The following is a 12,725-nucleotide window of genomic DNA, read 5'->3' as shown; positions in this document are numbered from 1 at the left end:
AATTGTAGCCAATGTTTATTTTGGCATGTTTATCATATTTATTATTATTTTTGAAAATACAAGCCCTAGGTTTTCATCCTATTCATGATGCAAAGTATACAATTTATGGTGTTTTTAGAATTATAGCCTGTTCTAAAAGGGCTTAATATCCTGGACCTCCATATTATTCCAGCTCATGAACCTTACCAAAGGGATGCAAGTTTAAGTCAGAATTTGCTCATTGTCAGTGTACCATGTTCAGAATAAGTGTGGGGATTTTTTCTGCCTAGGATAACTTGCCAAGATAATCTGCTCCTCTGATTATTTGCTAACCTTAAACTACTTTTAGTTTTTAGTGAATATTCTTTGAGTTTTTTTGAGATAGAGAGAAAAGAGGTGATTTTCCTTTTGCTAAATCACTGCTTCTAAATTTTCACTGTAAAAAATGTGCATCCCCTCTTTCATCTAACTGTGTGTTGCAGAGACAACTTTTATTCTCCTCCCCTTTTGTGACATCCTTCTTGTTCCACTGAGGTAGATGACTGCGCTGTCAGATTTTTTTCCCCCTCACCACCATCATACACTGTAAAATACCTAAAATCAGACCTTCTTACAGCACCCACTGCTTGTTTCCATTGCCAAATGTAGAAGATGGTCCAGTAGCGTCACCTCTGGGCAGTCTGCAAAGGCAAGCGAGGCACCCCAACCATCTCACCTGGGCTTGTGGGTAGTTTATATTGAGTTCTGTGAAAATAACTGAGCCATTAAGTCAACAATCCAAGAAGATTCATTTGCAGAAATGGGTATGCGTTTTGAAAAAATGGGTGTGACTTCTGGGGGATGATATGAAGTCAACAATCGGACAAGATTAATTTGGAGAAACTTGCATTTTTTGGAAATAAAGGAAAGAATGTGAATTCTGGGTAGATGACCGAGTAGATGACTGAGCATGAATATGTCAACAACGGGAAAAGATTGATTTGGAGAAATGGGTATTTTTGTGAAAATAAAAGGAAGAGTGTAACTTCTGGTACGATGACTGAGTCATGAAGTTAACAAATCGAGACAATTCATTTGGAGAAAGGGGTATGTTTTTATAAATAAATGAAAGAGTGTGAACTCTGGGAGGATGACTGGGTCATGACATTAACAGAGAAGATTTATTTGGAGAAATGGGTATGTTTTTGGAAATAAAGCGAAGAGCGTGCTTCTATATCTAAAACTAGCTTGCCTCCTGTCTTCTGTATTCTGACTGGGTGAGCACTAGAATTATTTATTTGTGCTAAGCACTTGGCAACCAAACATTTTTCATTGACATCTGGAGCCTAATGCCGCGTACACACGACCGGACTTTTTTCGACAGACTAGGTCCGTCGGTCTTCCCGGCGGGCTTTCGGCGGAGGTCCGACGTACTTTCAGAGTTTCTGAACTAAACGAACTTGGCCACACACGACCGGACTAAGTCTGTTCGTTTTGAACATGATGATGTAAACGGGACTAAACAAGGAAGTTCAACAGCCAGTAGCCAATAGCTGCCCTTGCCTCGTATTTGGTCCATCGGACTAGCACACAGACAAATGGTTTTCTTGGTTTTTAGTCCTTCGGACTTGAGTCCATCGGATAGATTTGAAACATGTTTTATTTCTAGGTCCGTCTGACTTTTGGGGAAAAAAAGTCAGCTGGAGCCCACACACGATCGAATTGTCTGATGGATTCCGGTCCGCCGGGCCAAGTCTGCCGGAAAGTTCAATGATGTCTACGCGGCATTAGTGTTTGCATTTGATCAGTCACAAAAATGCATACTTTTGATAGCCCAGGAAAATCACAGGCTATTGAAAAGATTGGTTGCATGAGTTCCTTAAAGATGAACTCTAGCCTTAGCTTCATAATTGTTTAGGGTCATGTACTACATTGAATTTTCCTACCCTGATTTTACTGCACACTGTAGGCTTCTTACAGTGTGTATTATAAGCGGAAGCAAGCCAGATTGAGTCTCATTTCCTGATGAGAGGACGTCAAGCATCATTCAGCCAATTCCTCTGCAAACTTAATGTCCCTGGCCCATCCCGTTCATTCATTGGATTCCAGTTCTTTCATCAAATGTGTGTGTTATCTGGGGCAGTCTGTGTGCAGATACAGTCTGCTAGGAACACTCACTACTCCAGGCTGACATCCACCAATCAAGGCATTTTTTATATTTGCAAAACCCCTCACAATAGCCAGCCCATTACTTGATTTAGGGCTGACAGAGAGGAGTACCAAGGGAGGGTGTTGTGATGTTTCCAGGAAGCTTTGTACAGCGCCCCAATGACCCATGCCACCAGCCATGATTCACCTGCATTGCAAAGAGGAGCACAAAGGCCCAGTGATTAGATTGCTAGGTCTAAAGTGTTAAAATGTAATAAGCATGTTGATGAAAGGGGTGGGAGTAATTGGGGAAGATATAAATATATGCAGATGATTAAACTTCAGCTTTAAAGTGTATGTTAACCTTAACAGTAAAATTTGCTGGTCTGTTAAACATAACATTGAAAATGTTTTGTTATATCTGTTTAGTGGGTGCAAAAATATTTGTTAATCCTGCCAGAACTCTTGAGAACTGATAACTTCCTGTGCTTGTGCTGCGCTCTTATCAGATGAACAGTGCTCCCAGCTCACTCTGTGGACTGCATAAAACATCCCATCACATTATAAAGGAGAGTAGAGGTAGTCCTGGTAACTGGTCTTGTATATCCAGCCTGTAATGGGTGCATATCTAATATCTGGGTTTGTAAAGGTATTTGATGCAAACAAAGTAAATGTAAATCCGTTGGGAGCTATAGGGGGAAAGTGGGTAAGTGGTTAGCACTTCCACCTAGCAGCACTGGAGTCGTTGGTTAGACCACTGAAAAAAAGAGAATGAATAATGGGACTTTATATGAAGCATATCACTAGATTAAATGAGCCAATCAATATACACATTTGTTTGTTTATTTGCAAAAGTCATACATACACATATAGAGTAGTAAATTAATAAAATTATTTACTAATGGGCCTCAATTAATAAGTCTAAACATTACATAATAATACATGATTAATTCAACATAAAAAACATAATAATATCATGATACGCTGATAAATATAAATTAGTAACATCTAAATATTTCATGATAACACATAATAATTCAGTATAATATAGATGGCACTGGACCTTAGGCATGTAGACCAAAATTATAATAGTAGCAGCATTTAAGCATAAAGAACAATGGTGGATTGGTTCATTAAAATAGAATATGATAAAATACAGATAGTAAACAAAGACACTGTGACAACGCATCATGGGAAAGCTCTACACATTTCGTGGTTAAATACCACTCATCAGGAGCAGATGCAGAATATGGAGGTATCTATAATGAAATAAAATTGCAAAATGAATATAGTAAAAAAAAAATGTACAAAGATAAAATGGGGGAGAGGGGGAACACAAAGGGTCCAAATTGTATATAAATGCCGAGCGGGTGACGTCATTTATGACACCGCGATGCCGACGTGTTTGTCCATTTGTGTACTCCACGTGGGAGGCCAGGGCGCCAAACGCTGAGCACTCATTGTTGCTCAGGCGGTGGCGCCGCCTCCCCTCACTATGCTGCGTGACGTTGATGGTCACCCTTGATACACGGCTGCTACTTATATGACACTTGTCCTATGCCGACACTCTAGCCGGCTGCACACTTAAGACACTGCTGCACGTTTTTGGATTATTCTCTCCTATATACCTTTGCAGGTACTTATGTTATATCACACCTCAGTGTTGTATAAAATGTTGAAGGCCTTACACATCTTAGGTGCTGCCACTACTTACAAAAGTATCAATAGAAATTTTATTTGAATATAGATCTGTCTGTCTATAGAGAATCATGCAACAAATAGCTGAAAGAGGCTATAACCCTTTCCTGCTAATAAATATAAAAATAAAAAAGTGCTCCTGGATTTGGGTTTTAAAATGACAATGCTACTTAGACCTGAATGGGCAAAGTGACCAGTATCTGCAAACAGCCCACAATCCAGTCTTGTATACTTACCTAGCCACACTTCATTGTCACCTCTCCATCTAAACTTGATGTCAAGTGATGTCAGAGCTTAGAGGGAAGTCATCATGGTACAATCCTCCCCACCAATGTGACAGTGTGTGGGAATATTAATTAGTCACTCATGCCCAAACTCTATTACACAAAGAAGGTTGCATGATCCAACATATCATTTACCCTGCTGCTTTAGCCAGGGCTTTGATTGTGTGGGGATGTGGTGAGGGTGTGTGCCTGTGTAAGTGGGTGTTGGGCTGCAGTATATCCACAGACCTAAAGGTGGCACAGTGCCATTTCTTCAGGCTGGCAGTACATTTAAGACTATTGTGTTCCCTATTATAGGCTCCAGGTGGCCATCTTGGGCATACTAGCATCTCTTTTTTTATACTGAAATCTTGCAAGATTTGGGCTGCCATGTCAACACAGAAGTGCTTAAATAGCAGATTCTGCATCATGCAGCATACCTGCAGTGTGGGAATAGGTCAGGGACAGAATCCTGGTTGTTTTGGAGAGAGTAGGAGTAGTGGTAGAGACAGGTACCAGATGAGGAGGAAAAGAGTTGGTTCATCCTTTCAGGAGATCGCCAATCACTTCAAACATAAGACTGATACAATTTGTGGTGAGATCTCCTCTGTACAGATACTAGACATGGGCGCCGTCAATAAATTTGTTTCGTTCTGTTCCGTTACGGTTCGTATTAAAATTAATTCGTACTTCGTATTTCGTGTTCGAAATTCAATTTCAATTCGTACGAAATACGAATTGTCGTTAGGTTTGTTAACTTGTACGAACGTTCTTTACAATGAATTTAAAGGCAAAAATATACCTCAATATGACAGTCGATGCTGATGGAAGTTTGGTTTTTATCCAAAATATGAAATTCAGTTGAAGAATTTCCTATCCGAAATACAAATTTTTCGTTAGATGAGGGGCTCCCACCATCCCTGTGCTGTGCTGACTTCCTCCTGGGGATTCGTAAACAAAAGTTCGTATTTTGTACAAAATTCAGACGCATGACAATTCGTATTTCGGATCCTCCCAAACGTACGAATTTAGGGAAATCCGTACGAATTTGAGATTTGTACGAAATGAATCGCACATGTCTAACAGATACCTTCTCCACTTAATACTCCATGCCCACAGGTACAATCATTACTTCCCTCATTCAACCCCACCACTATAGAGGAGGCTGCTAAACTTCTTGCTATTGTCCAGCTAACCACCTGTCCCCTAGACCCTGTTCCCTCGCAAATGCTATTGTCACCCTCTGGCTCTATTCTACCGTCTCTAACTCACATCTTCAAACTCTCCCTCTCTTCTGCCATCTTCCCCAACTCTCTAAACATGCTCTAGTCACCCCCATACTTAAAAAGCCCTCACTGGATCCCACCAATCTTAACAACCTATGCCCCATCTCCCTGCTCCCCTTTTTATCCAAACTCCTTGAACATCTGGTCTACAACTGACTGAGCGACCACCTCACTGAGAATAACCTTCTTGATCCCCTTCAGTCTGGAATTCGCTCTCTACACTGCAAAGAAACTGCCCTCCTCAAACTAACAATTGATCTACTAATGGTCAAAACGAATGGACACTATTCTGTACTCCTACTCCTGGACCTTTAACCTCCCTGGCGGTATGATTTAGTCCGGAATTAGGTGCTGAAAGCGGTACAATTATTTTGCATGGAAATCTGGCTTTTATTTTGTAGTCCTGTAATTCTTAAACCAGAGTCTAGCAGACATGCCGGGTATGATAAAGTTTATAATATAATAAAGAATAATAAAAAAATTTCAATAATGTAATCAAATCCTAAAACACTGAAAAAGGGACACGTTTTGGTTGCTATGGACAATCTCCAAATTTCAGCCATAAAAAACAGTATTTATAATATAAAAGTGCATACAGGGCATTGCACAGACCACTAGGGACAAAGGGGGTGTGTATTTTTTAATACAGCACTGTAATCTGTAAGATTACAGTGCTGTGTGTGTTTTGTGTGTTTTTACTTTTTTGAATTTGCCGCCGTTCTCCGCTCCCGTGCGCCGTAACGTCGCAGGGAACGGAGCTCGGTGGCATTCGACACTGTGAATCGAGCGGAGGACAGCTCGCTCACACAGCGCGGAGGACATCGCTGGATCCAGGGGACAAGGTAAGTAAGTCTTACTGTGTCCTCCCTGGATCCAGCGAAGTGATCCCGAGTCTGGCTCGGGGTTACCGCTCCTACTAGTAAATTCCTAACCCGAGCCAGACTCGGGATTACCGCCAGGGAGGTTAAGCTGCCTTTGATTCGGATGACCACTACCTTCTCCTCAATAAACTCCATGTCTTTGGTCTCCCTGACTGTACTCTTCGCTGGTTCTCTTCCTACTTATCCAACCACACCTTTACCCCTACTTACAATTCTACTTCCTCATTTTAAACATTATTTTGAAATAAATACTTCTGAGAAGGTATGACCATAGGATCTATGGGAAAACCATAAGGCAGTTATACGGGGGAAGCTGATAGATCACCACTTGTGTGAGATTAGAATATTATGACTCCAAAACCAAGGAGTTGTATTATACATTTCTGCCATGATGGTACAAGACCCCCTCTTGCTCAGCAAAGATTTTTCCTGGAATAAATCAGAGATGCGTGGAGAGGTTGTGGGCACGAGGGAATGTTCTGCATATTTGGTGGATGTGCCCCAAGATTACCCAGTTCTGGAACAGAATACTTCCTTCAAACCAATAAAACATACGAATCTTCAATTTCTGTTTCATCATATACCTTCCTCCATCAAATTCTATAAAAACAGTGTTAATCTTCAACTACTAAATGCCACCAAATGCCTAATATCCAAATTTTGAAAGATAACTACCTGTCCAACTATAATATAGATTGGCAGAAAGAAGTAGAAAAGGTAATGGAGGTGGAGAAGTGCATTTTTATGTCCAAGGAGGAACAATTCTGGGCTATTTGGGCAGGGTGGATGTATTTCTCATACAAGATCACTGGACAGGACCGTTAATCCCATTTCTGTCAATAGGCCTGCCATATTGATAACTGCAAACATACTTCCTCTTCTTGCTTTATGATTTATCGTTACCTACAATCTGGAGGTACTCATTTCTGTAAAATGGCTACAAGACATAACATTAGTATTTTTGCGACTGACATCTGGCATCGTCTGGATGTTCAATTCTATATTCTATATTTTGCATGTTTTTTTCTTTTCTATCTGGCCTTCACCAAGTATGCAGTACAGATAATCCCTTTTTTTCCCTGAAGTGACAGGCATTGGACAGGCACTGATAGATTGAGTATGAATATGCCTATTCCTATTATGTCAATCACAGATACTAGATGTGTAACAACGCGTATGTAACCACTGTACCAACTGTAAACTGTAATTGATTTACCCTGGGTTATACGATTTATAAAACTACTTGAATTTGAATGTTCATCCTGTTTGTTTTATGTTGTATATTAAAAACGTACCTGCTGACTAGCCTATTCTGCCTGAACAAGTGTATGACCTGCAACATATGTGGTAAACTGCACAATTTCTGTGATCGATCAATAAAACCAATATAAACAATGTTTAAGTATCCACATGTACTCATGCCTCCTAACTCCTGGGTACATTGATTAGGCCCTGCCTGCAATTGGATTAGGCAACTGCTTAAGATTAGGCAAAGTGACAATATCTCTGAGCCTGTGGCTTTTTTTGAAGTTTTATGTACAGATTAAAATTTGGTGTCAGTTGCTGGATAAGCCACACATTAAAAGGGCTCTTCCCTAGGCCGTAGTGTCCAGTTATGGTTCTGTTTTTACAGTTGTTGCCAGTTTAAGTGCTGCATCTATTATATCATTTAATTCTGTTAGCTGCTGCTGACAAGCTCTAGTAGTCTGTATTAAGATGGTTCATAATTTTAGTGTGAATATTTATCAGCCTAGCCAATTACACAAGGCCACAATAGTGACATGGTGGTCGGCAGAAGGAATGGCTTTGGTCAAGTTTGTGCCTTTGTGGTGAGTGGTATGATGAGTGGTGTGATGAGCTCTCACACCGGCTTTAGGTTGATAATCATGCAAGCACCCTTTCAGTTTCAAATCTTTGAAGCACTGCAGAGTGCCAGTCAACTCTGTTCTATTTCAATAGTTGCCATCCCCAATTTGTTAAAAGTACATGGTTACTTTTTAGGGACATAAATATATTGATTTTGTAGATTCTGTTTTTCAAAGGTAACAGCTATAGAAATGTCTGCATATCAGGTTCTTGCATGTCCAATGGAGGAGCTATTGCGCTGAAGGAAACAATAATAGGGCAAAAACAGGGGTTTACCTTTACTTCTGAAAACTCTCTGATGGTGAATATGGTGAGAAAAGTCATCTTTTATAATCAGATGTTACTGGTATCAATCTTAAACTAAGGTTAAAGCTAAACAAACATATTGTATCTTTTAAAAATCTGAGTCTCTGTAATGTGCTGGTTAGGAGTGAACATAGAAGAGAAAGTTAAAGAATGTACTAAGTGGTACTGTATATATCAGCACAGAGGATTCTGAAGCAGAAGAGTTTTGTATGCAAACAAGGGGTTACACATGGATCGATCTTCGGTCAGTTCATCAGGGGTCTGCCAAATTTCAATCTGTGTTAAGTCCTGCCTGTTAGACAGAAGCTCCATTGATTAGGGGCTTGCTGCCAATTGGCTTCAGCGCTGATCATTGTTTTCTGACAGCAGACAGTCCATGCTGTCAGAATACAATGTCCAGGTGGGGGGGGATTTCTTAGTGTGAGGCTTACAAGCAAGGTAAGTCTGAAGGTTATGCAAGGAATAGTGTGAGGGTTACAAATAAGGCAGGTGTGAAGGTTACTGGAAAGTATAGTGTGAGGGTTATAAGTAAGGTAAGTGTTAAGCCCCATACACACTATCAGACTTTCTGCTGATTTTTGTCTTCAGATTTACCAAATCATGGAGTACAAGGGCCTGTCTGATTACATACAAATTGAAACTCCGAAGGTTTGACCTCATATTAACCACTTCAGCCCCGGACCATTTTGCTGGTCAAAGACCAGACCACTTTTTGCAATTCAGCACTGTGTCGATTTAACTGACAACTGCGCGGTCATTCGACGTGGCTCCCAAACAAAATTGACGTCCTTTTTTTCCCACAAATAGAGCTTTCTTTTGGTGGTATTTGATCACCTCTGCGGTTTTAATTTTTTGTGCTATAAACAAAAATAGAGCGACAATTTTGAAAAAAACGCATTATTTTTTACTTTTTGTTATAATAAATATCCCCCAAAAATATATAAAAAAAAAATGTTTCCCTCAGTTTAGGCCGATACGTATTCTTCTACATATTTTTGGTAAAAAAAATTGCAATAAGCGAATATTGATTGGTTTGTGCAAAAGTTATAGCATTTACAATATAGGGGATAGTTTTATGGCATTTTTATTAATATTTTTTTTTACTAGTAATGCCGGTGATCAGCGATTTTTATTGTGACTGCAACATTATGGTGGACACATCGGACATTTTTGACACATTTTTGGGACCATTGTCATTTATACAGCAATCACTGCTATATAAATGCAGTGATTCCTGTGTAAATGACACTGGCAGTGAAGGGGTTAACCAGTGGGTGGCAGTGTAGGGGTTAAGTGTTCCTAGGGGTGTGTTACTAACTGTGGGGGGTTGGGCTTTCATTTAGTGAATACTGATCTCTGCTCCAATCACATGGAGCAGAGATCAGCGTCACTAGTTGCTAGGCAGAACGGTGAGATGCTGTTTAAAATGGCATCTCTCCGTTCAGCCGCCCCGTGAGACGATCGCGGGTATGCCCGCGGCGATCGAGTCCGCGGGACCCACGACCAGAATTACGGGGGTCCCGACCAGCACGTGAGCGCGCCGCCGGCGGCGCGCTCATGATGGCAGGGCGGCATTAGAGATTGGACGTACCTGTACGCCAATATGCCTGTCCGCGCCATTCTGCCGACGTACATCGGCGTGCGCTGGTCGGGAACCGGTTATATGGTTTTGGTAAATCTGAAGACAAAAATCAGCAGGAAATTTGATAGTGTGTATGGGGCTTTTCAGTTACAGTGTGGGTTTGTTTAAGGGTAACAAGGTGAATAGTCTTAAGATTATAGAGGTGGTAGTGTTGTGATTCACAATTGCTGTTCACCTGCACAAACCATCCAACTTGAAGAAGCCTGAGCAGTTTTGCAAGGAGGAATGGGCAAAAATCCCAGTGGTAAGATGTGGTAAGCTCATAGAGACTTAGCCAAAGAGGTACATTCTTTAACTTTCTCTTTCCCCTGTGATAGCCGCAAAAGGTGGCTCTACAAAGTATTGACTTTAGGGGGGTGAATAGTTATGCATATTGACTTTTTATGTTATTTTGTCCTATTTGTTGTTTGCTTCACAAAAAAAAAAAAAAAAATCTTCAAAGTTGTGGGCATGTTCTGTAAATTAAATGATGCAAATCCTCAAACAATCCATGTTAATTCCAGGTTGTGAATACTTTTGCAAGGCACTGCCCTAAGAGATGAAGGACTGAGCTACAGAAAGGTTGTTTCCTGTGCAGGGCCCAAAGCTGAAGGGACCTGTTGCTGTGTGTGCTTACAGCAAAGGAGTAATGATGATGTTCTGAGCCTGGGACTGAGGCTAGTGAGGACCTGATCATTAAGGCTGAACCACTGGGTACTGGATTCCTGGGGCCAACAGACCGCCAAGTGTTTTGGACCAGAATCATTGTGTACTAGGAGTGGTGAGCGTAATTAACTGTGTTTATCCCATCACCATCAGTTTAATGCCAGTAGAGACTTCTGATTACTTAGTAGCCTTACAATCATTCACTGCATACAGTTTTAAAGAGACAGTAACACATGTACCACTGTACAGATGGGCCTCAACATTACCTGGCTTAAATTTGATAATCAGGCACCATATACTTTACAGCCATCCCTAGGTGTACCCCTCTCAGGATTGTGTACACCTACCCACTCTTAGGGGTTTATACTCAGTGAGTGAAGGCCCCTTGACCCACCCCGCCCTAAGGAAAGGGAGCCTTGACTGCTGGATGCTTGTCAACCAAGCGTGCTATCAACCTAATCAGGGAGTCGGAGTGGCTCCATTGGAATTGGCTACAATGGCATGAGGTGACTGGGTGGAGCTGGAACTGTAGAAAAGGCTACGCAGAGGCACATCCCACTACTTTCAAGAGAAGTTGACATCACAAGAGTTGTCCCCTGCGTTCCTGCCGGCTTCACCATGGACACTGATGCCTTGATCGAGAGAGTCAGGGATCTGCAGGACAGAGGTCAAACTGACTGGCTTCTACCTTTGCTCACTGGTGAGACTGTTTCCTCGGCCCTCACTTCACCTCCCTAGATGCTTCTGAGGCTGGTGGGCCACCAACTTCCAGGGTCTGCAAGGCCAACCGCCCGCTCTCCAGACTGAACCACAGCCCTCCTAGGGCCACAACTCATTCCTCTAGGTCTGATTGCCGAGCCAATGGCACTGCTGGTGCCGGCTCCTTTTCTCACTCCCAGACAAGCACTGCATGTGGATAACTGAATACTTCCAGCCGCAGCCACGGCTCACCTAGGCTTCCCCTGGCACCTCAGCAGCAACTCCCCCGCTCCAGGAGCCCCAGAGTCCCCCCTCACAGTGCCGTGCTTCACTCGGGCGCCGTTGGCAATGGCAGGGCTCGGACATCTACAGAGCGGGAGGTCCCCAGCTCCCTGACTGGCCTCTGCCCACTCCTGACTCCTCCTACTGACTCTCTGTCTCCCACCCGCGCATGGCACCGTGAGGCGTGCTGGATTCAGTACCTGTGGGAGCAATGGCATGGCTCGTCTGAGAGTGGATCCCGGCTCCCGGTCCCGCCTTGGCCCATTTCCTGGCTCTTCTGCTCCTGCTGCTTCCCGCGCCTCCCCAAGTGACCATGCCGCTGTTCCTCTGACAGAGCTCACTGATCACTTGAGGCTGGAAGCTCCAGCGCTAAGTAAGTTTTCTGGCGCTGCACTGCCACCTGCTAGCCAGTACACGCAACAACAGCCTGTTTTACCTTCCCATAGATTTAAACTCCCGGCATTCTCTTCCCTCTGCACCTCCTCCCAGGATCAGCTGTACGTCTCCCAGGCTTCAGCATCCCCATGTGGATCCTCCTGCCGGCGACCACCTACTGCAAAGGGCAGCGCCTGATTGGACCTCCACTGAGTTCCCCTGCTCAGCCTCCATTGCGTATGACTGTGGGGTGGTTTGGGGTAGCGATTCTTGTAATATTTCTGCAGATGACCGCATGCTTAATACAGGGAAATCAGCATTGCTGCACCTGGGCTGGGTAACGCCGGGGGTGGCGCCCTCATCATCCCCGGGGTCTGGTTTTCACTTGGGTGGCCCCCTATGGTCTGTTTCACCAATGGGTTTGCACCTGGCACAGGACATCAAAGAAAAAATTTGGTACTGTTATTTCATTGATGTACTGACGCTGGTGCCTTTTGATAGGGAGACAGTGGATAAGTCTAGGTGTATAGATGTTAATGTTCAGACTGAAAAGACAAAGCAGCTTCCTCGCACATTTGGGAACTGGCCTATGAAGGGGTGCTCTGTAAGAGGTTTCAAGAGCTGGGCCCTTCTCTCTTCGGTTACATGGATCTCATTTGGGGAGCATACAAAACGT

This window comes from Lithobates pipiens, unplaced genomic scaffold, assembly GCF_037356315.1.
Source record: "Lithobates pipiens isolate NorthernLeopardFrog02 unplaced genomic scaffold, aLitPip1_a1.2 Scaffold_3, whole genome shotgun sequence".
Taxonomy (NCBI): Eukaryota; Metazoa; Chordata; class Amphibia; order Anura; family Ranidae; genus Lithobates; species Lithobates pipiens.
The sequence above is the reverse complement of the archived record's forward strand: the minus strand, read 5'-3'. Positions refer to the sequence as shown.